The sequence below is a fragment of the Rattus norvegicus genome, chromosome 4 (genome assembly GCF_036323735.1).
Source record: "Rattus norvegicus strain BN/NHsdMcwi chromosome 4, GRCr8, whole genome shotgun sequence".
NCBI classification, from domain to species: domain Eukaryota; kingdom Metazoa; phylum Chordata; class Mammalia; order Rodentia; family Muridae; genus Rattus; species Rattus norvegicus.
The window spans coordinates 143668733-143694022 of NC_086022.1; positions in this window are offsets into that span (position 1 = coordinate 143668733).

Below are 25290 nucleotides of genomic sequence, written 5' to 3' on the forward strand. Positions count from 1 at the left end.
ACCATTTGCTTGGAAAATTGTTTTCCAGCCTTTCACTCTGAGGTAGTGTCTGTCTTTGTCTCTGAGGTGTGTTTCCTGTAGGCAGCAGAATGCAGGGTCCTCGTTGCGTATCCAGTTTGTTAATCTATGACTTTTTATTCCATTATTTCTTTAAGATGGCTCAGCAGCCATCCTGTGGGATGTATAAACCAGTGTAGACACAGAGGAAATTAGTCTGTGGGTTTTTAAAAATTACAAACACTTTCTGACCCAGTCATAACATTCTTGTACCTATATTCAAAGGACTTTATGTTCTACACCAGAGATAGCAGTGTTACTGCTACTCCATTCAGAATAGCTAGGAAGTGGAATCAGCTTGGAAATACATTAGCAGGTGAATAGATAATGAGAAAATTCACATAGGCACAGTGAAATTTTATTCATCTGTATGAAAACATGACATTTTGAGGAAGGTATATGATCTCAGAATTATTATATTAACTGAGGTAACTGAGACTCAGAAGAAAAGATACTGCATGCTCTCTAACAAACCAGATCCTCACTTTTAATTTTTATATGTTTCTATATAGTGAATGTGGTTATAGGCTATTGTTTTAGTTACTTTTCTGTATTTGTGATAAAACACTATAACCCAAGCAACTTATAGAAGAAAAATTTTATTTTGGCTTGTAATTCCAGGCAGCTAAGCATCCATTACGACAAGGGGGCATGACAGCAAGCAGCAGGCATGGTAGAAAGAGCAGGAAACTGAGAGATTACATCTTTAATCACAAACACAAAACAGAGAGAATGAACTGCAAGTGGGACTAGGTTATGATCTCTCGAACTCTGTTCCTCAGTGGCTTACTTCCTGCTGCAAGGCTGAACCTTCTGAATCTCTCCAAACAGCATTCATTACCAACAGGGAGCAAGTGAACAAACACTTAAGTTTATGGGGGACATTCTCATTCCAATCACAACAGCTGTGACACTAGAAAGGGGACCACGACACGGGAAACAGAGGACTATAGCAAGTTGAAAAGGGTAATAGAGCATATGATATGAATGCAGAAAGGGGACTACAAGGAGTGGAAGGGTTTGAGGAAGAAAGGTAGCAGGATAGGAAGAGGAGGGAGGAAGAATTGTACATGAAAACAGCATGATGAAAACCCGTCACTTTATCTGCTGCTTAACAAGCAAATACTGGCCTCTCCAAATCCCTCGATGTTTGCCTAGATATAGATACATGAGGAGAGAGAAGCAGTGTGTGTTAGTGCAGCATTTAATGAGTTCTCTATCAATATATTGGTGAAATTTATTAAAAATATACTACTTCAAGTTTTCTTTTTTAATTCAGTGAATTAAGCTAATCTAAATTGTATTGGAAGAAAATAAGCTAGTATTAATTGAGGACAGTATAACTCTCTAATGATAATAATATCATGTTAGTTTCTTGGGAGATGCCAACTGCAGTCTTCCTGCAGTTCAGGCCCTCAGCTCTAATTTGCAGATCCCTCTTGGCAACTTTGCCTCTTAATGAGATGGCATAGTCATGGTTTCATGTCTGGTTTCTCCAAGAGGCTCTTTAGCTTAGTTTTTTTTTTTAACTTTAGAATGGGCTACAAAAATGTGTACTCATCAGATAAATATCTCTTTACTCTGGGCGCAATATTACTAAATCAGGAACACCAATTATATTGCTATGTGATATAGTCACTAGGATAATGTTAAATTTCCAAGACATTAGTTTCTCTGATTTCAAATAAAAATGGAGAATCTTACTTCTATTAGACAACTTCAGCCATTAGGATAGTGATCTTACACTTTTTTTCTCTATGAACATCAGCATTTATGCAAAATCAAGTATTTATTTTTTGTATACATATGTGCATACAGGCGTGTAGGTATATGTTTACATGTGTGCGTGTGCCTGTGGAAGCCACTAGGTATCTTTGTGTATTGCTGTCTACTTTACCAACCCAGAGCTCTTTTTCCAGCTAGTTCAGATAGCAGGCTGCATGGCAAAGACTTCACCCTCTAAACTAGATTTCTCCCGTTCCTCATACCAACTGTTAATGGTAAATTTCAAGGTATCTGATTTCTCATAATTTGTACAGAATCATATAGAATATTGGACTTTATGAGATTATATTATGAAAGACTATCTTATTATTATTTCCTTCCTTCCTTCCTTCCTTCCTTCCTTCCTTCCTTCCTTCCTTTCTTTCTTTCTTTCTTTCTTTTTTCTTTCTTTCTTTCTTTTCCCTTTTCAAAATGTATCTTTTAGGCATGGGTTTCTTTTTCTGCTTCTCTGTCTCAGTGTTCTAACAAAGTTAATGAAGAAACCACCAATCCTCTCCTCCTAAGAGTTTTAAAAGGTCTCCCGAGAAGCACACATTTTTTTCTATACATTGTGATTATGACCATATGTAGGCTCACGATGACTGAGTGCTAGGGTGCTGTTGAACATTTACCAAATATCGAATTGTTTGGTGACACAGAGTTGTGCTCATGTGAAAACTCACTGTTATTTTGTCTTGGACTGTCTCTGGTTCTCCATGTAGTCCAGCTTTTTCACAGGGGAGATTTATTCAGAGTGGACATAAATGTCCCAGATTCAAGACAAAAGCAGTCTGGAGATTTCATATTTTTTTCAGTGACTAAAAGCAGTTTTTTTCTTAGCAAGTGATTGTTTAGAAATGTTTAGGCAAATGCTTCTTTGTAGTTTTGATACTTACATGTGATTTCTCTTTTAATGATTTCAGTTATTAGCATTCAGCTGTAGCCCAGAAGCATTAAATAGAAAATTTTACTTGTGTTCGAGACAATGTTTCACCATGCATCCATGGAAGTTGCTATGTAGACCAGGCTGGCCTTGAACTCATGGAGACCTGCCTGTGTCTGTTGCTTCAGTGCAGGGATTACAAATGCGGACCTCTGCACCTGGCTTTCTTTCCTGGCTTCTGAGGATGGAAATTAGGTTACTGTACTTGTAAGGTAAACAGTGTGTTTCCTGAATCATCCCACTACACATGCAAAATAGTCTTGTCACAGTGCTACTAGATTACTGTTGTTGCTATATCTCTTCTTATGCTAATTTATAAACTAGACATTTAAAAAGATATATTTACTTTATGTGTATGGGTATTTTGCCCACATGTGTGTCTATGTACCACAGGCATGCCTGGTGCATGCAGAGGTTAGAAGAGGGCATTGGATCCCCTGGAACTGAACTTATAGGTTTTGAGTTTCCATGTAGGTACTGGGAACTGAAGCCGGCTCCTTTGGAATAGCAGCCAGTGGACTTAACCAGTGAGTCTCCTCAAACATTACCCAGAGGTTTCTAGCCATGTAATTGCACACCTATAATTTCAATGCTTTGGAGGCTCAGGCACAGAGACCTAAGCCCAGCATGCAATGCATAGTGATCCTTCTCAACTGACTAACTACCAACCGAACACTCTTCATCATAGGTGTGTATGTGCATACAGGAAAAACAGTTTAGTTAGTGTTTAGTAAAAGTTAGTTTAGTCCTATTGACAGTTTCAGGCATTAGAACATCATCTTAGCAAATATAATCATACATAATGGGGAGTTATTCTCCATTCCGTGTCCAGCATAAAGTATTTTAAACATTTTTGTTGTTTTGCACTTGAGAACTTCAAGAGACAGAGTGCCTTATTTGACCCTAGCGTTTGTTTTAGTTTTGATAGAGTCGGGTGAAGAATTATATTCTTATTGCTTGCTGATTCTTGTAGTCAGCTTTGCATTACTGCAATGAGATATCAAGGCAATTAACTTATAAGGAGAAAAACGTTTATTCATGTCATAGTTCTGGAGGTTTCTGTCTTAAGATTAGATGATCTCATTACTTTAGGCCTCTGGTGAGGGTGCCAGATGGCAATGGTGGGAGGGTGTGCCAGTGCAAACTGCTCACAGCATGAGCTGCAATGCAGACTGACAGAGCTCACAGAATAGGGGCTACTCTCTCCATCTAGGGACTGACCACAGGGGTTCCAATAAATTAACACTTCTGAAGTCCACAGCACCTCCCAGGGACAACACTTTAGAAACAAGCCTTTAGCACATGGTGGTGTGGGGGACAGAAACCATATCCAAACCATAGTGCTGACCAAAAGGGGCAACCAGGTCTCTCGGTCTATCAAAGGTATTTTTCCGCTGTCACCAAAACTGACACTGTCACCTTGAAAAGGGGAAAAACTGTTTTCTTGTGAATATTATAATGCCTTGCAGATGCCTATAATTGCAATTTACTGTGCATAAAAAATATAATGCCAGAGTGTGGCAGTACACAGCTGCAATTCCAGCATATGGGAGGTTGAGGCGGGAGGATTGTAAGGTATAATTTAGCTTGGGTTATGAAATGAATTTAAGGTCAGCCTGTGTTACAAGAGTAAAAGCCTGTATCAACAAAACAAAAAATACAAAAACATGGAGCATGGGGGAGAGGCATCAAGAAGCCCAAAGTATAATGAAACATAATTGTGAAAAGGCCGTCTTGGAACTTAATGCTCACATGCTCGTCTACAAAAGGTTTTGCATTTAACGCTTCATCTACCCCCTCTCACCGTCTGTTTTATCAATTTTCCCCAGACCCAGAGACAACAGTAGTAACATTAATGAAATTATTTAAACTATTGAAATATCACCCAAATTGTTAAAACATCAGCATAATTTTATGCGTATGGGTGTTTTGCTTGTATGTATGTATGTGCACCACATGTATTCAGTGCCCACAGACATCAGAAGAGGGTGTCAGATGCCCAGAAACTGAAGTTATGGGTGGTAAGCCATGATGTGGGAACTAGGAACCAAACCTGGGTAATATTATCACATGCTCTTAACCATCTTTCCACACCCAAACTCTTCCTTAAATCTTAAACATGGGGTGAAAACAGTATTTTGCTTATTCTGATACAGACTTGTCAGTTAGAGTTGCTGCAACAATGCCACAACCAGGTAGCTTAAGTAAAAAGACACAATTTCTTCTCAGTTCCAGTTCGTAAGTCTGAGATGGCGGTACCTGAATGATTAGCTTCTAATACGGCCTTTCTATTGGTTGTAGGAGGCCACCTTCTCACTGTGTTGTGACCTGCTCTGTGTATATCCCTTTCTCTTCATAGGGGATTGTTATTGTATAACTTTATTTAAATGTAATTCCTTTCTTAAAAATCTTTTCTCAAATATAGCAATGTTAGGGATTAAGATGTATTTATATATTCTAATATATGGGGCACAATTCAGAGCATAGTAGTCTGTCTTGAGGATTGAATGAGGAAATATTTATGAGGTTCTCACTCCTGGGTCTGAGACACAATGAGCTCTTATAAATAAAGAAATTTATTTAACTGAGTGGTTGCTATATGCCAATCACCATTTTTGGTGTTGAGTGGTATAACAGTAAAAAAAATGTATAAAAAAATTACTGTAACAGTTTTAGTGTTATAATTGATTGTCGGCAGAGAAAAAAATGCTAACCAATCAATCCAAAGATTGCAACCAAACACAGAGGCCATATCTAATGAACCAATCATTAGTGTACTTCCCACTCTCATAAGTAACTCACTTCCAAGATAAGAAAGGATTTTTGTGGGCAGTTTAATTGATAGTTAAAGGCCTAGACCCTTATGATGTAACTCCTCCTGAGAGTCCACATTCTACTGCTCATTACTGTCCCACTGGCAGTTACATTCCAACATGTGTGAGAGCACAAATCAGAACAGCGACAAATCAGACATTGTCTTCATTATTTATTTACAAGGAGTCCTTGCTTAGTTTAAAGCACAGCTAAGAGACTTACTTTTAGCCATCAAAGAATGACATTTCCATCAAAGGAAAAGGCCAGGTGAATGGCTGTTCTTGGTACCTTTCCTTTCAACCCCTCCTTTGTGTTTCCCTCACTGAACACAGTAAAAATAAACACCAAGAAAGATTTGTGCAGGAACTGTAGTAGAAGAAGGACAACAACCTACTGTTGTGAATGCCGTTGATCTGAGGATTTACATTAGAGGTCAGTAGGTGCCTATGAGGTCGTACCTATGAGAAAGTACCTATGTGCTAGTGCCTACAAGTAGGCACCTATATGAGAACTGTGTGATGCTCTCTCTGACACTCTTCTCCCCCACGCTCTGACAATGCTCCTAAATTGATCGCTTTGCCCTTCCTTGCTGAGCTTGGATAGGATCATATTTTCCTCTTACCACATTGCTTTAATGACCATTAGGAATGACAAATCAGCACTTGTCATGGAAGTTGACATAGTTTGGGGTTTCTTATCCTAGAATGGTTAACTAAAAAGACTTAACCATGCACTTAGTCCAATAATTTTGCATTTTACCCCCTCCTCTTGTTTAGGAGGGTGGAGAACAGACAGGATTCACAAAAGGCCTTGCTCATGGTATATCCCTCGGGAGTCAAAGACTAGATGAACTTTCAAGCCTGTTGATTTAAGGAAGATGCCACAGATAAAGTCAAGGAGCTTGCACATAAAAACTTATGTTCTTGGGCACAAGTATGTGTTGAAAGACCCTACATGTGATTATCAAATTTGATTGCTTCCCTCTTAGGTTCATGTATTTCTAAAGTTCCTAAACCCTCTTTGGCCTTGTGATTCTCGGCTCCTACAGGATGCTGTCCTTTGCCATGTCTATCTCATATAAGGATTCTTCCCTAAACCTGTTTCGTCTGTCTCTTATGCAATTCATGTTTTACCATCCTGTGCTGATGGAAATGTTTCCTATTTCCAGAAAGAACTCTTGCTCTCCTGAAGTAATAGAATAATTCCTCCAAGTAGAAGTTCTACTGTTTGTAGCTTCATAATGTTAAGACAGAGGACATGGAAAGACTCAGATACATTATGTTGGTTGCTTAAGATAGGATTTTCCCACTGGTGTGCTGAGAAGAGCTGTAAAGAAATTAGGAAGAAACTGGAGGCAGCCAGATTTTAATATTATTAGATTTCATAAGACAGAATTAGTAATTGATACCATTTATTGGACTCATTGTGTGCTGGGCTCTGTGCTGGAAGTCTTTTACATGCATTGTTTCTTGAAATTTCCTAAAGAAGTTCGTGATTAAGGAATGCTTTCTTTTCCATTTTTTTTTAAGATGAGAAAATTGAGGGCCATGGACTTCAGAAAATCTACTCAAAATATGTATGCCAATAAATAGGTGAGCTCAAAAGCAAACTGAGGTCTGTCTAAATCTAGTGCTAAGCTATAATGAAGATATTTTCTTTTAGATTTTAGGAACTCCTTAAAATTTTACTATCTATATATGCACTTATAATCTCAAAGAGGAAGACAGCACAGATAGCATTTTCCAAATATACTTTCAGAAACTATATTTACCTCTCAAACCCTCTTACAAGACTGCTATTCTAAGAAATATGTCTCAGGATAAGAAGAAATCAGTATTTTTATAATTCTACAGCTTTGTCTTTATTAATAAGCTTTTATAGCCATGGTGCCATTTAATTCTCATAAACTTGGCACAAGGTACATTAGCTATTATAATAGTTATTTCATAAGGAGTGAAATTTATAGTGTTCCAAGTTCAATCACTTTCTCAAGCCTTGCATTAAACCATGGAAGAGAGGAGAATAAAATATAATAAATTAAGAAAGGCATAAGAGACCACAAGATGATTCTTACCAATTTTATTGCTGATTATGAGAATATGGTAAAGATTGTCTTTTGATAGCAACAATCAGCTTTAACTCTCCTAAAATGGACTTGAATATCTGTCCAGTATTGCCACTTTTGAGAGTTCTATCATGATGTTTAAGGATGTTTATGGTAGAGAAGGGAATGGATCCATCAGCAGATTCGAAATATGCAGTAGAACTTTCCAGTTAACACAGAGTAAAGGAATAGAATACTCCTGCAAGCAACCAAAGAAATCAAGGAAAAGGTCAACTCAACAAAGTAGAAAAACATATATAATAAACAGTCGCAAGGAAGTCAGAGAATATGTTTTTTTTCTTTTTTTTATTAATTTGAGTATTTCTTATATACATTTCAAGTGTTATTCCCTTTCCCGGTTTCCGGGCAAACATCCCCCTCCCCCCTCCCCTTCCTTATGGGTGTTCCCCTCCCAACCCTCCCCCCATTGCCGCCCTCCCCCCATAGTCTAGTTCACTGGGGGTTCAGTCTTAGCAGGACCCAGGGCTTCCCATTCCACTGGTGCTCTTACTAGGATATTCATTGCTACCTATGGGGTCAGAGTCCAGGGTCAGTCCATGTATAGTATTTAGGTAGTGGCTTAGTCCCTGGAAGCTCTGGTTGCTTGGCATTGTTGTACTTTTGGGGTCTCGAGCCCCTTTAAGCTCTTCCAGTTCTTTCTCTGATTCCTTCAACGGGGGACCTATTCTCAGTTCAGTGGTTTGCTGCTGGCATTCGCCTCTGTATTTGCTGTATTCTGGCTGTGTCTCTCAGGAGCGATCTACATCCGGCTCCTGTCGGTCTGCACTTCTTTGCTTCATCCATCTTGTCTAATTGGGTGGCTGTATATGTATGGGCCACATGTGGGGCAGGCTCTGAATGGGTGTTCTTTCAGTCTCTGTTTTAATCTTTGCCTCTCTCTTCCCTGCCAAGGGTATTCTTTTTTCTCATTTAAAGAAGGAGTGAAGCATTCACATTTTGATCATCCGTCTTGAGTTTCGTTTGTTCTAGGGATCTAGGGTAATTCAAGCATTTGGGCTAATAGCCACTTATCAATGAGTGCATACCATGTATGTCTTTCTGTGATTGGGTTAGCTCACTCAGGATGATATTTTCCAGTTCCAACCATTTGCCTACGAATTTCATAAACTCGTTGTTTTTGATAGCTGAGTAATATTCCATTGTGTAGATGTACCACATTTTCTGTATCCATTCCTCTGTTGAAGGGCATCTGGGTTCTTTCCATTTTCTGGCTATTATAAATAAGGCTGCGATGAACATAGTGGAGCACGTGTCTCTTTTATATGTTGAGGCATCTTTTGGGTATATGCCCAAGAGAGGTATAGCTGGATCCTCAGGCAGTTCAATGTCCAATTTTCTGAGGAACCTCCAGACTGATTTCCAGAATGGTTTTACCAGTCTGCAATCCCACCAACAATGGAGGAGTGTTCCTCTTTCTCCACATCCTCGCCAGCATCTGCTGTCACCTGAGTTTTTGATCTTAGCCATTCTCACTGGTGTGAGGTGAAATCTCAGGGTTGTTTTGATTTGCATTTCCCTTATGACTAAAGATGTTGAACATTTCTTTAGGTGTTTCTCAGCCATTCGGCATTCCTCAGCTGTGAATTCTTTGTTTAGCTCTGAACCCCATTTTTTAATAGGGTTATTTGTTTCCCTGCGGTCTAACTTCTTGAGTTCTTTGTATATTTTGGATATAAGGCCTCTATCTGTTGTAGGATTGGTAAAGATCTTTTCCCAATCTGTTGGTTGCCGTTTTGTCCTAACCACAGTGTCCTTTGCCTTACAGAAGCTTTGCAGTTTTATGAGATTCCATTTGTCGATTCTTGATCTTAGAGCATAAGCCATTGGTGTTTTGTTCAGGAAATTTTTTCCAGTGCCCATGTGTTCCAGATGCTTCCCTAGTTTTTCTTCTATTAGTTTGAGTGTGTCTGGTTTGATGTGGAGGTCCTTGATCCACTTGGACTTAAGCTTTGTACAGGGTGATAAGCATGGATCGATCTGCATTCTTCTACATGTTGCCCTCCAGTTGAACCAGCACCATTTGCTGAAAATGCTATCTTTTTTCCATTGGATGGTTTTGGCTCCTTTGTCAAAAATCAAGTGACCATAGGTGTGTGGGTTCATTTCTGGGTCTTCAATTCTATTCCATTGGTCTATCTGTCTGTCTCTGTACCAATACCATGCAGTTTTTATCACTATTGCTCTGTAATACTGCTTGAGTTCAGGGATAGTGATTCCTCCTGAGGTCCTTTTATTGTTGAGGATAGCTTTAGCTATCCTGGGTTTTTTGTTATTCCAGATGAATTTGCAAATTGTTCTGTCTAACTCTTTGAAGAATTGGATTGGTATTTTGATGGGGATTGCATTGAATCTGTAGATTGCTTTTGGTAAAATGGCCATTTTTACTATATTAATCCTGCCAATCCATGAGCATGGGAGATCTTTCCATCTTCTGAGGTCTTCTTCAATTTCTTTCCTCAGTGTCTTGAAGTTCTTATTGTACAGATCTTTTTCTTGCTTGGTTAAAGTCACACCGAGGTACTTTATATTATTTGGGTCTATTATGAAGGGTGTCGTTTCCCTAATTTCTTTCTCGGCTTGTTTCTCTTTTGTATAGAGGAAGGCAACTGATTTATTTGAGTTAATTTTATACCCAGCCACTTTGCTGAAGTTGTTTATCAGCTTTAGTAGTTCTCTGGTGGAACTTTTGGGATCACTTAAATATACTATCATGTCATCTGCAAATAGTGATATTATGACTTCTTCTTTTCCGATCTGTATCCCCTTGATCTCCTTTTGTTGTCAGATTGCTCTGGCTAGAACTTCAAGAACTATATTGATTAAGTAGGGAGAGAGTGGGCAGCCTTGTCTAGTCCCTGATTTTAGTGGGATTGCTTCAAGTTTCTCTCCATTTAGTTTAATGTTAGCAACTGGTTTGCTGTATATGGATTTTACTATGTTTAGGTATGGGCCTTGAATTCCTATTCTTTCCAGGACTTTTATCATGAAGGGGTGTTGAATTTTGTCAAATGCTTTCTCAGCATCTAATGAAATGATCATGTGGTTCTGTTCTTTCAGTTTGTTTATATAATGGATCACGTTGATGGTTTTCCGTATATTAAACCATCCCTGCATGCCTGGAATGAAGCCTACTTGATCATAGTGGATGATTGTTTTGATGTGCTCTTGAATTCGGTTTGCCAGAATTTTATTGAGTATTTTTGCGTCGATATTCATAAGGGAAATTGGTCTGAAGTTCTCTTTCTTTGTTGTGTCTTTGTGTGGTTTAGGTATAAGAGTAATTGTGGCTTCGTAGAAGGAATTCGGTAGTGCTCCATCTGTTTCAATTTTGTGGAATAGTTTGGATAATATTGGTATGAGGTCTTCTATGAAGGTTTGATAGAATTCTGCACTAAACCCGTCTGGACCTGGGCTCTTTTTGGTTGGGAGACCTTTAATGACTGCTTCTATTTCCTTAGGAGTTATGGGGTTGTTTAACTGGTTTATCTGTTCCTGATTTAACTTCGATACCTGGTATCTGTCTAGGAAATTGTCCATTTCCTGAAGATTTTCAAGTTTTGTTGAATATAGGTTTTTATAGTAAGATCTGATGATTTTTTGAATTTCCTCTGAATCTGTAGTTATGTCTCCCTTTTCGTTTCTGATTTTGTTAATTTGGATGCACTCTCTGTGTCCTCTCGTTAGTCTGGCTAAGGGTTTATCTATCTTGTTGATTTTCTCAACGAACCAACTTTTGGTTCTGTTGATTCTTTCTATGGTCCTTTTTGTTTCTACTTGGTTGATTTCAGCTCTGAGTTTGATTATTTCCTGCCTTCTACTCCTCCTGGGTGTATTTGCTTCTTTTTGTTCTAGAGCTTTTAGGTGTGCTGTCAAGCTGCTGACATATGCTCTTTCCTGTTTCTTTCTGCAGGCACTCAGCGCTATGAGTTTTCCTCTTAGCACAGCTTTCATTGTGTCCCATAAGTTTGGGTATGTTGTATCTTCATTTTCATTAAATTCTAAAAAGTTTTTAATTTCTTTCTTTATTTCTTCCTTGACCAGGTTATCATTGAGTAGAGCATTGTTCAATTTCCACGTATATGTGGGCATTCTTCCCTTATTGTTATTGAAGACCAGTTTTAAGCCGTGGTGGTCCAATAGCACGCATGGGATTATTTCTATCTTTCTGTACCTGTTGAGGCCCGTTTTTTGACCAATTATATGGTCAATTTTGGAGAAAGTACCATGAGGAGCTGAGAAGAAGGTATATCCTTTTGCTTTAGGATAGAATGTTCTATAAATATCCGTTAAGTCCATTTGGCTCATGACTTCTCTTAGTCTGTCGACATCACTGTTTAATTTCTGTTTCTATGATCTGTCCATTGATGAGAGTGGGGTGTTGAAATCTCCCACTATTATTGTGTGAGGTGCAATGTGTGTTTTGAGCTTTAGTAAGGTTTCTTTTACGTATGTAGGTGCCCTTGTATTTGGGGCATAGATATTTAGGATTGAGAGTTCATCTTGGTGGATTTTTCCTTTGATGAATATGAAGTGTCCTTCCTCATCTTTTTTGATGACTTTTAGTTGGAAATTGATTTTATTTGATATTAGAATGGCTACTCCAGCTTGCTTCTTCTGACCATTTGCTTGGAAAGTTGTTTTCCAGCCTTTCACTCTGAGGTAGTGTCTGTCTTTGTCTCTGAGGTGTGTTTCCTGTAGGCAGCAGAATGCAGGGTCCTCGTTGCGTATCCAGTTTGTTAATCTATGTCTTTTTATTGGGGAGTTGAGGCCATTGATATTGAGAGATATTAAGGAATAGTGATTATTGCTTTCCGTTATATTCATATTTGGATGTGAGGTTATGTTTGTGTGCTTTCATTCTCTTTGTTTTGTTGCCAAGACGATTAGTTTCTTGCTTCTTCTAGGGTATAGCTTGCCTCCTTATGTTGGGCTTTACCATTTATTATCCTTTGTAGTGCTGGATTTGTAGAAAGATATTGTGTAAATTTGGTTTTGTCATGGAATATCTTGGTTTCTCCATCAATGTTAATTGAGAGTTTTGCTGGATACAGTAACCTGGGCTGGCATTTTTGTTCTCTTAGGGTCTGTATGACATCAGTCCAGGATCTTCTGGCCTTCATAGTTTGTGGCGAGAAGTCTGGTGTGATTCTGATAGGTCTCCCTTTATATGTTACTTGACCTTTTTCCCTTACTGCTTTTAATATTCTTTCTTTATTTTGTGCGTTTGGTGTTTTGACAATTATGTGACGGGAGGTGTTTCTTTTCTGGTCCAATCTATTTGGAGTTCTGTAGGCTTCTTGTATGTCTATGGGTATCTCTTTTTTTAGATTAGGGAAGTTTTCTTCTATGATTTTGTTGAAGATATTTACTGGTCCTTTGAGCTGGGAGTCTTCACTCTCTTCTATACCTATTATCCTTAGGTTTGATCTTCTCATTGAGTCCTGGATTTCCTGTATGTTTTGGACCAGTAGCTTTTTCCGCTTTACATTATCTTTGACAGTTGAGTCAATGATTTCTATGGAATCTTCTGCTCCTGAGATTCTCTCTTCCATCTCTTGTATTCTGTTGGTGAAGCTTGTATCTACAGCTCCTTGTCTCTTCTTTTGGTTTTCTATATCCAGGGTTGTTTCCATGTGTTCTTTCTTGATTGCTTCTATTTCCATTTTTAATTCCTTCAACTGTTTGATTGTGTTTTCCTGGAATTCTTTCAGGGATTTTTGTGTCTCCTCTCTATGGGCTTCTACTTGTTTATTTATGTTTTCCTGGAATTCTTTCAGGTATTTTTGCGATTCTTTCAGGCATTTTTGCGATTCCTCTCTGTAGGCTTCTACTTGTTCTCTAAGGGAATTCTTCACGTCTTTCTTGAAGTCCTCCAGCATCATGATCAAAAATGATTTTGAAACTAGATCTTGCTTTTCTGGTGTGTTTGGATATTCCATGTTTGTTTTGATGGGAGAATTGGGCTCCGATGGTGCCATGTAGTCTTGGTTTCTGTTGCTTGGGTTCCTGCGCTTGCCTCTCGCCATCAGATTATCTCTAGTGTTACTTTGTTCTGCTATTTCTGACAGTGGCTAGACTGTCCTATAAGCCTGTGTGTCAGGAGTGCTGTAGACCTGTTTTCCTCTCTTTCAGTCAGTTATGGGGACAGAGTGTTCTGCTTTCGGGCGTGTAGTTTTTCCTCTCTACAGGTCTTCAGCTGTTCCTGTGGGCCTGTGTCTTGAGTTCACCAGGCAGCTTTCTTGCAGCAGAAAAGTTGGTCTTACCTGTGGTCCCAAGGCTCAGGTTCGCTCGTGGGGTGCTGCCCACGGGCTCTCTGCAGCGGCAGCAACCAGGAAGACCTGTGTCGCCGTTTCCGGGAGCTTCAGTGCACCAGGGTTCCAGATCGTCTTTGGCTTTTTCCTCTGGCATCCGAGAAGTGTGTGCAGAGAGCAGTCTCTTCTGGTTTCCCAGGCTTGTCTGCCTGTCTGAAGGTTCAGCTCTCCCTCCCACGGGATTTGGGTGCAGAGAACTGTTTATCAGGTCTGTTTCCCTCAGGTTCTGGTGGTGTCTCAGGCAGGTGTCCTGCCGCTCCTGGGCCCTCCCCCACGGGAGCCCAGAGGCTTTATACAGTTTCCTCTTGGGCCAGGGATGTGGGCAAGGGTGAACAGTGTTGGTGGTCTCTTCCGCTCTGCAGCCTCAGGAGTGCCCACCTGACCAGGCGGTTGGGTCTCTCTCTCACAGGGTCTGGGGGCAGAGAGCTGCTGCGGGCCGGGATCCGCGGATGTGGGAGAGAATATGTTTTATTTATGATATTAGTTGATAATGAACTAAATGTATGAATTTAAAAAATAGGCATTATCAGGCAGTGCTCTGACAAAAACAAAACAAAACAAAATAAAAACAAACTAAAACCAAGCCAAGCCAAACCAAACCAAACCAACTAACCAAACAAAAACCAACACACCTTAATAGAGTAGGTTAAAAACATACACATTGAGAGAAAGGTGGGGAAACTGTGGTTAGGATATAATATAAGAGAAAAAAATAAATTAAAAAATGTAAAAAGAAAATACAGTCATTAAGTGATATAATATAAAATAATAAAATAGCATGAGAGGGAAAAAGAAAAGTGAAATATCTGTTTGGTGGAATTTGACATTTAAAATACTAAATGGTTAAGGATACTTACCACCTAAGAAAAGACATTATTTACCAAGAAAATATACTTACCACAAACTTATATGTCATTGGATATTTCAAGCAAAATGGATTGGAAAGGCAGAGAAAGAACACTTAATCAGTGCTAGGATAGTTCAGAAAAGTCCATTTAAAGCTGTACTGATTTGGGGCTGAAAGGTGTCATCAGTGGTTAGGAGCACTTGCTCTTCTGGCCAAGGAGCCAGGTTCCATTCCCAGCATCCATAGAGCCACTAACAATCACCTCTCATCCAGTCCCAGGTAATCTGACATTCTCTTCTGGCTTCAGCAAGTAGTACACATATATGGTACACAGACATACATGCAGGCAAAACACTCATATATAAATACAATGTTACTCTTTAATATATACATATACAATATTTAACTCCTTAAATATCGAAGGTATATTTTTTTCTGTTATATTTTTGAAATAACTACAAAATGGGACCTATATTTGACTACAAAAATCAAAATTTCACAGGACTGTGAAAACATTCTAGGCACAAGTGAGAAATTTTAATGAAAAATAAAATATGACCAGGAATTTAATGCCTTGAAAATGAAGGAATAGACTTACAGATAATTTTTGGAATAAAAATGTAAAAGTCAAATTACTAGTTATAAGGAAAATAATAAAATACCTACATATACTCACACATGTGGTTAATAATAAGGTATTTAATCAGAGGGGAAATTGTAGTTTTAAATGTCTTCATTATTTCAGAAGTAAAAGAACAACCACCAGTCTTTCTTCCTTTTTTAAAATCTTATTTTATTTTATGTGTATGGGTATTTTACCTTCCATGTTGGTCTACTTATCATGTGCATGCAGTGCATGCAGAAGCTAGAAGAGCGCAATGGATCCCTGGATCTGGAGTTAAAGATGGTTGCAAGCCACTAGGTAGGTGCTGGGAATTAAACCTGGAATTACTGGAAGAATAGCCAATACTCTTAACCACTGACCCATCCCTCTAGCTCAAGTGGTCTTTTTGCAAAACAATGAAGAGCTAAAATGTTTATGAACTAAATGGAAATAAAAACAAGACTGAAGCAAAAATAAGTGGTAAAAAAGAAAACATAATAACGAATCTAGAATGTTAAAATATCTTTGAATATATTGCTTAGTTGAGAAGAAGATGGCCAATGAGAAACACCCAACCTTCTTATGTGTCTCCATGAAACTGAGATTAGTGGCTACTGAAGTTGTGAGATATATACATTAGCTAAGGAGAGTGACACTAGCTGGCAGACAGGTAAAATCCAGTAGTGCTGAACTATAGATTTGCAAAGGAAACAACAGACTATCACAGAGAGCTGAATAGCATACTGGGGAGGTGAGAGCATCATTGCTGGTGGAAACAGGGAGAAGACACTAAAAGCCTCAGCCAGGCCTACAAATGCCACAGCTGACACATTACAAAAATAACATGTTATGTTACAAACCAGCAAAGTACGAGCAACGGAGTCTGGAGAAGGATCTGCCTGTCTCCACAGTAGTACATCACAGAGAATCTATCTGAGAGTTGCTCATGTTACAAGGCTCTGAAGTTGGGGAAGAAGATATTGTACTTTTATATCTCTAAACCTTGACTGACTAAACCTTCCACTGATTAAGCCGGTGTCTTTTCTGAGGGCCAGAGTAGAATCACAATGCAGGTAGAGGCATGGACTCAGACTCGTAGATGCTTGTTATGGGTTGTGAAGTATGTCAAGCCAGTGGGGGATGTGGATTGATGTTTATATGCAGGTGAGAGCAGGCACAAGATAAGAGAAGGCCTGTGATTTGGGCAGTGAAAAAGAAAGGCGGGGCAGAGTTTGTGAAAGGCAGGAGAGCAAGGAGAAGAGAAGAAGAAACCAGGATGGAGGAGGAGAAAGATGAACGAGGCCCATGTGGCTTTAATAGCCACAGGTAGCTATGAGTATCTTATAAGGGATGAATAATTACAGGGCAATCGGTCTTATCTAGGTGGGCAGTTTCTGTCAATGTCAATTGGCTCTGAGTTTATTGTGCGGACGTTTTGTGGAGTGAGAATTCACTGAAATAAATCTGATTGATAAATTACAAGCTTCAAGAGTTTTGATTTTACTGGGTTGCTGGGAATATGAACAGAGTCAGCAGCAAACGAGCAGAGAGATAGGCGGTAGTGTAGGATAGAAGTTGGTTAGTGAGTTAGGTGGAGTCATTTTGAGAGCTCTGGGCCAGAGTCTGCAGAGTCTGGCTGACTGAGATGGGAACACTCCACTAGTGTCATGTGGCTTGCCAATAATGGTGCTAGTGTGGCATGGTGTCTTGCCATCTTTTATTATTTACCAGTACAAGGAAATGTTTATGGAGGAGTATTGGCTGAAGTCTGTATCTAGGCAAACATAATCTCAAGGGAATGCTACTTACCAAGAAAACCCCTATAAAATGAAGAATGGGGGAACAAAAAAATTTGCAGCAAAGGAAAGAATTCTCACAAAAGACATTCTCTTTAACAGACGAACGGAGTTCAATCTGTAAGCAGAATAAATATGCAAATGGTCCAACGTGACTCATCCAAACCTGCAATGCAGAAGAACCCAGACTGAAGACACTTCGTGGATTGAAATGTCAGCAAAGAATAATACAAAAGCCTAGGTTTTCCCCCATCTTTATTAAATTGGGTATTTCTTATTTACATTTCAAATGTTATTCCCTTTCCAGGTCTCCAAGCCAACATCCCCCTAACCCCTCTCCTTCCCCTTCTATATGGGTGTTCCCCTCCCCATTCTCCCCCCATTACCACCTTCCTCTCAAGAATCCCATTCACTGGGGGTCTAGCCTTGGCAGGACCCAGGGCTTCCCCTTCCACTGGTGCTCTTACCAGGTTACTCATTGCTACCTATGCGGTTGGAGTCCAGGGTCAGTCCATGAATAGTCTTTGGGTAGTGGCTTAGTCCCTAGAAGCTCTGGTTGGTTTGCATCGATGTTCATATGGGGTCTCAAGCCCCTTCAGCTCTTTTAGTCCTTTCTCTGATTCCTTCAACGGGGGTCCCGTTCTCAGTTCAGTGGTTTGCTGGATGTGAGGGCGATCTGGCTGCAACATCGGTCACCCCATTGATCGCCAGGGTTGCTTCGGCTGATCTGGCTGGCTAGGCGGGTGTTCCCTTCCTCCATCACCACTCCATGTGTGCCCCTCCCGTAGCTGCGCCCTTGGTCGAAGAGGACAACCTTCACGGAATAGAGGAAGACCGGTCTTCGGTCAAGGATATACGAGTAGCTGTGCTCCCCTGCTAGAACCTCCAAACAAGCAAAAACCTAGTTTTAAAAATTATCACTTATCTCAAAGAAAGTTCAGTCAACAGACCAACGAAGTAAGAACATCAAATCCAGGAAGTGGATAAAAATGTCAACACACTGGATAAAATAATTGAGCAAGGAAATTGAGATTTTGCAATACAGAACATAAAAAAAACACAAAAAGCCTAAGTTCAGTTTCCAACACTGATGTTGGGCACCTTATAATCACCCATAACTACAGCTCCATGGAATGTGATGGCCTCTCAGCACCTTCACAGAAGTAACAGCAAAGTATTTCATGATATATTTCAAATCCAAAGAGTAAATAACTTCCCCCCAAATACTTTTATTGCCTGCAAAATTATCTTCTATAAATCATCAGAGAATAAAGACCCTTCAAGATAAGCACAAATGAAAGTAATACATGAGCAATAAGTCAACATTGTAGGAGACACAATGGAATCTTACACAAAAGGAATTTTATACACAAAGGAGCAAAGGCCATTGCAATGATGAGATATCAAGAAAAAGTAAATCTTAGGGCAGAGAGAGAGAGAGACAGAGAGAGAGAGAGAGAGAGAGAGAGAGAGAGAGAGAGAGAGAGAGAGAGAGAAGGGATCAAAATATTTTATCCAGTAAAAGGTATCTAGATGACAGAAAAAGAAAAGGACAAGTCAGTATTGAATCAACTATAAAAAAAATTTTCAGGAATCAGCAAATGCATCTCTCCATGATGCTAAATTATGTTGGTCTCAACTCTCCAATTAAAATGTATGATTTTTTGATTAAATTGAAAAATAAGAGCTATTTTTTTAAAATTTCACCGAGTAGAATATTTTGGGAAATGTAAGAGACATGCATCATAGATGTATCCACAAATTAGGGAACTAGAGGGGTTGCTCAGTGTCTAAAGCACTTGCCTTGCTTACAAAGTTATCTGGCCAAGACTGAGGGTGTGAATCACTCCCCAGATAGAACTTGTGTTTTATAAAGTCACACATGGTGATCCATGTGCTTGCATACCTATCACTGGAAGCAGACCAGGTCATTGATTGGCCAGCTTTGCCTGCTTGGCAAGGTTCAGGCCAGTGAGATATTGTTTGTTCAAAACAATTTTGATAGGATGACATTAGAGGGAATGAGACCTGGAGCTGCCCTGTGAGATGCACAGGCATAGCCTCTCACATGTGTACCTTTACACCCTTCCACATCCCTTCCATCCCCACCTCAGGCTGAAGGTGAGAGGTTGGAGAAAGTCCATCAAGTAGAAGCTATAAGAAATCAGAAGTAGCCGTGCTTATGTCTGACAAAGTAGATGCCAATTTAAAATTAGAGGAGTTAAGAGTCACTGTTTATTAATAGGTGGAGTGGTGCATCATGGGAAGGAATGAAGGCCAATAACATGGCTTAGTGGGTAAAGACACTTGGCCCCAGGTCTGAGGACTTGAGTTTGATCCTCAGAACCTCCATGGTAAAAGGTAAGAAATACCTCCTGTAAGTTGTGTTTTGATCCCCACAAACATGCTGTCCCACATACAAATAAGTAAATTGTAAAAAAAAATAAAGAAAGAAAATAAAGGTTAAAAAACACAAAGCAACAATAAAACCAAAACAATCGGCACATTCAGAAAGTGAAATATTCTATAAATTATTCTGGAGGGTGGGATTTAGAATAGGGCTTGGGGACCATAAATCAAGAAATGCTGAAAAGCTCCAACTTTTAAAGTCATTCTTACACCTTTATGGCATCACTAACCTAATAATAAAAGATATTTTGCATTGATTGAAAAAAATCAAGGCTGATAAATAATATTATTTAACCAAAAGAAGGGAGAACACACCTAAATTAATAAAACTAGCTGCAAAACAGAGGATATTACAACAGATAACAGTAAAATCATTTGGAGATTCTTTAAAAAGTTATACTTGGATATATTTGAAAATCTAAAACAAATGAATAACTTCTAACTAAAATTAAATGAAAGGGCTACAAAGAACTCACATAGACCTGCGACACTGAAACAACGGCAATCTACGAAAACAAAGCTGGGTAACCACCAATGCACTCTACTATGATTTAAGACTAATGTAATCCTCCTTACACTGTTTCATAAAACAGAAGAAGAATGCCACCAGACTCTTTGTATGATGCTAATGTGACTCGGATACTAATCCAAATTAAAATGCTGAAATACTCACCGGCTGGATTCAGCGTGCATTTAAGAGATCACACACCAACCACGTTAAAATTACATTTGCTCCAGGAATACAAGAGTGACTCAAAATAGGCAGATAAATAAATGTTATGGAGCACATAAATAAACCAAGAGTAAAAGCTGCATGATCACCTCAGTAGATGCAGAACATACTTCTCACAGGAAACAGTCCTTTAAAACTAAAAATGTACTTCAGCAAAGGCATGTAAGGAACACATAGAGCCAATATTATATTATGTGGGGGGAAATTAAGAGAATTTCCTTTATAATCAGAACTGAGACCAGTGCATCTACTCTTTGTCCATTTTTAATATAGTGCTTTGCTACTTTGTCAGAGCAATAAGGAAGAGAAAGAAAAACAATGGATGAAATACAGGTCAAGAAGTCAAGTCATCTTTACCAACAGATGATGATTCTATTGTGAGGGAAGCCCACCACATGGATACTCTTAATGCCCAAAACAGTCTTTAATGCCATCTGCCAGATTCATGGGGAACTTGCACGATTCATGCAGCCCTGAGCCTTAGAGCCCTTTGGACTTTATGTTTCTAGGCCATAAGAAGGGTTGTCAGGAGCTGCTGAAAATCAAACCAAGTCACCTGGTGGGTATAAAAAACAGTTTCAAGGGAAATAAGGAGATCCCAAGGTTATTTTCAGAGAATGATAGATTCTGAGTTTTCAAAGAAACATAAACCATGACAGAGATATAGGTAGAACCTTTGGGTCTTGGGCCCTCTGGGGCCACCTTTCTTAGAGGGAGAATGGGGGGTTTGTTTACTCCAGGGAAATGCCCCCTAGAGTCCCTAAAATCAAATGTATGAAGGGGAAAGATGGCCTGAGATAGAAGAGACTATTTCTACTCCCCCCAACAATGCCAGGGAAATACTTGCCCCTTCCTAGGCATGACTAGGTAACACTGTAGGGGACATATGGTGGGGAAAAGCAAATTTCCTCTGGCAGGTCCGAGAGAACGGGCAGAGCTTTGGATTACTCCATGCAAGTTGGCTGAACCAAGAGAGTCATTGGGTCTCCCAAAGGAAAGCATGTATCTTAATCCAGGTTGGGTAGGCCTTGCACTAGAAAAAGCTATTATTCAATATAGGGAAACTCTTTAGAGTGTCTGGGGTCCAGGTTGCCTGAACTGTTTGGACATTCAGAGATCCTTCACTAGGCTACCAAACCTCAAAAGGGCAAATCACTTTCACAGGTCTGTAGGCAAGAGACAGACAAAATATTTGTCTTTACCTGGAAAAACCTTTCTTCAAATGTTTTAACATGCACTTGGATAGTATCTTGACTCACTATTTCTTCCATTTTAGATGTTTTTCCAAGCAACAGATAGAAACACACAGAGCCATATATAGACTGGAAAATGATAAAGACAAACAGAGGTAGCTATTCACAGTCTTAAGCTAGTGTTGTCTCATGTGGGTCCCAGACACTGGATCTAGGGCAGCACCAAGTCTTTCCTAAGTGTTATATTCAGAAGAAGGCTAAACAGACTTATCACTGGAAGTGATAGATTCAGGTGACTTTCTGTAGTTTCCCATTTTAGGGTGGCTGTATCAGAAGCCTCTGAGGAATTAAGATTAGAGGTGAGAGACATTTATGGGGCCTTAGAATGTCTCATGATGAGTAACCTCTAGAACTATCCATCTTCTGTGCTATCCAGAGGAGAATCCAAGACCCCTGGGTCTTGACATCCCAATCCTGACATCTCGGTCTTCACGGACTTTGCTGGGGCCTCCAGAATGCTGTGAGGTAAGCCTACCAGAGACTACCACATAGACACTCGGAAAACCAAAAAGAAAGTCTTTATTGCTGACTGCAGGTGCAGAGGAACTTGCTCAAATCATGCATCCTTGAGTCTGAAAGTCCTTCCTATTTTCTGAAAAAACAAAAATAATACACCATAGTTGTCATACTTCAGTTAACAAGAAGCATAACTATAGAACTCCCCCCCAAAAAAAGGAAAGAAAAGAAAAGGAATAAGAAGCCAACAGATAAAGTTAATACATTTAGGGGCTTTCCTGAAACTATTGACTATGTCTATGATGGGTTAGGTCTTTGTTCTCATTTTGGCAGGTATTAGAGCATACTTTCTGGGTTTTAAGGTCAGGATAGTGCCTCTAACATAGTGTCAGTTGTGCTAAAGTCTGCGGCCCTCTTACAGTTATTTAATAGCTCATGAAATTAGATGCAGAAAACACTCAGGTTTGGAAAACGCAGGAAAAACAGCAAGATAGACGATCAACATATAAAATTAGTATCTTTTCTATGTAGCCCTTACATTCTTCCTAAACAAGAATTGATATAAGTAATACAATTTATAATAACCACCAAAACAAAGTACCAACAAATAAATTTAAACAAGGCAGTGAAAGACCTCCACAGTGAAAACTGCAAAACACTGATGAAAGTAATTGAAGTAGACACAGAAAAAGATGGAAAGACTTTCTGTGTTCATGGATTGAAAGAATTAATCTTATTAAAGCGGCTGTACTGCCCTAAGCCATTTGCAGGCGAATATAATCCCAATTGAATTACCAATGGCTTAATCACATTCTTCACAGAACCAGAAAGAACAATTGTAAAGTTCACATGGAAACACAAGATATAGCCAAAGCAACTGAATGAAAAGGACAAAAGCTAAAAGAATAAAAATTCTTTATTTCAAATAATGTACCCCAGAGCCCCTTGGTAACTCTAAATAGTGTCGTTTGGGTATAGAAAGACACATGGATCAGTGGAACAGAGCAGAGGATTGAGATATGAATTCTCACATCTATAGCCAGCCTATTCTTGACAAAAAGTAAAGGATATAAATTGATGAAGCTTTCCAGCAAATGGTGCTGAGAAAACCATGTATACGCATGCAGAAGGCAAAACAAACTTCGCTCTCATTCTAGAACAATCATCCCAAGATGTACCAAAAACTTAAGGACTTAAATATTAAGACACGAAATACTGGTAGAAAACATGGGGACAATAGGATATTCACAAAAGCCTTGGTTTTGTGGTTAGGACTTCCAAGACACAAACAATTAAAAAGTTAAGATTATTTTCAATCAAATTGACAAACATTTTCATAAAAAATAAAACAAGAGTGAAGAGATAACCTATAGGGTGGAAGAACATGTCTTCCACTCTTTATCTAACAGAATGTTAATATCCAAAATATTCAAGGACACAAAAAACATTTAATCATGTTCACATAGTCAACACACTCACACTCATGCTCAAACACATCCATATAATCACACTCTTACTCTCTGACACTAAGCATACTAACACAAACACACTCATGCTTTCAAAGACAGAAACACTCTCTCAAATACACACCTTCCTCAGATTGACACACATTCACAATGCACTCAGACATGCTCACACACTCTCACCGACACCACATTCATGTACACAGTAGTCTCTTGCATATACACTCGACCATTCTCACACTAAAACAAATTCACACTCATAGACACTCATATGCTGATGTGCTAATATGCACACACACAACCACACCCATAACGTTCACATACACATTCACCCAGTCACATATAGGAACAGTATAGCTAAAATTTCTTCCCAGGAGAAATAAACAATGTATACCCCTCTTCCTAAGGTCTCAACTCTAAACAGGTATAATTCCTCCAACTTTTACTCTGGGAAAACAATGACATTTTTACTTATAGAGCAGTACGCTCTCTGGGCAGGGATATATGTAGGGATATGAGTGGCTTAAAAGCAGCCACATCCATATGGTGTCTCTCCTATGGCTGTATAGTTGAATCCTCTTCCCTTAATCCTTCTTCTCCTATGTAGTTGTGATCCTTTCTGAGGTCTTGTAATTTTAAGGAGCAATTGCATACAGAGGAGTGGCTGGATTCTTGAGCGAGGGTCCCATGACCCTCCTTAGCACTCCTTTTATAAATGTCAACAATCCCAGCTGTGATGATCTTTTATAGGCAGACGCAGCTGATCTGTCAAAGATGTTGGCACCTCGGCTTAGAGAATAGTCTAATATCTGCAACACACACTTGCAACAGTATAAGGTTGTATCCACTTAGGCATAAAGAGATGAATGCTGATTCTGTCTATGGATTATTGCCCCCTTCCAAATGTATGTTAGAATTGAATTGGCATTGTCACAGTAAAGGTGTGTTCTCTTGCGAGGAGATTAGGGCATTAGAGCTCCATCATGAATGAATTGATACAGGCATTGTGGGAAAGAATCGGCTATTGTAAATGTTAAGCTTCCTTTTCTGTTGGGCCTTTTATGTGGTCATTCCCTTTCTATTTTTTAATTGAAATTAAATTAAATTTCAAATGTCATTCCCTTTCCCAGTTTCCTGTCTATAAACCCCCTATCTCCTCCCTCTTCCCCTCCCCATTCACTCTCCCTTACCACCACTCCCCGACATTTCCCTGCACTGGGGATCCAACAATGGCAGACCAAGGGCTTCTGTTTCTACCTGTGCCCAACAAGGTCATCCTCTGCTACATATATAGTTGGAGTCCTGGGTCAGTCCATGGATAGTCTTTGGGTGCTTTAGTCCTGGAAGTTCTGGTTGGTTGGCATTGTTGTTCTTATGGTGCTGCAAACCCTTTCAGCTCTTTCAGTCCTTTCTCTAATTCCTCCAACAGGGGTCCCATTCTCAGTTCAATGTTTGCTGCTAGCGTTCGCCTTTGTATTTGACATCCTCTGGTTGTGTCTGTCAGGAGAGATCTATATCTGGTTCCTGTCAGCACGCACTTCTTAGCTTCATCAACCTTATCTAGTTTTGGTGGCTATATATATATATATATGGACCACATGTGGGGCAGGCTCTGAATGGCTGTTCCTTCAGTCTCTGCCTAAACTTTGCCTCCATATCCCTTCCTATGAATATTTTTGTACCCCTTTTAAGAAGGGTGAACATCTGCACTTTGA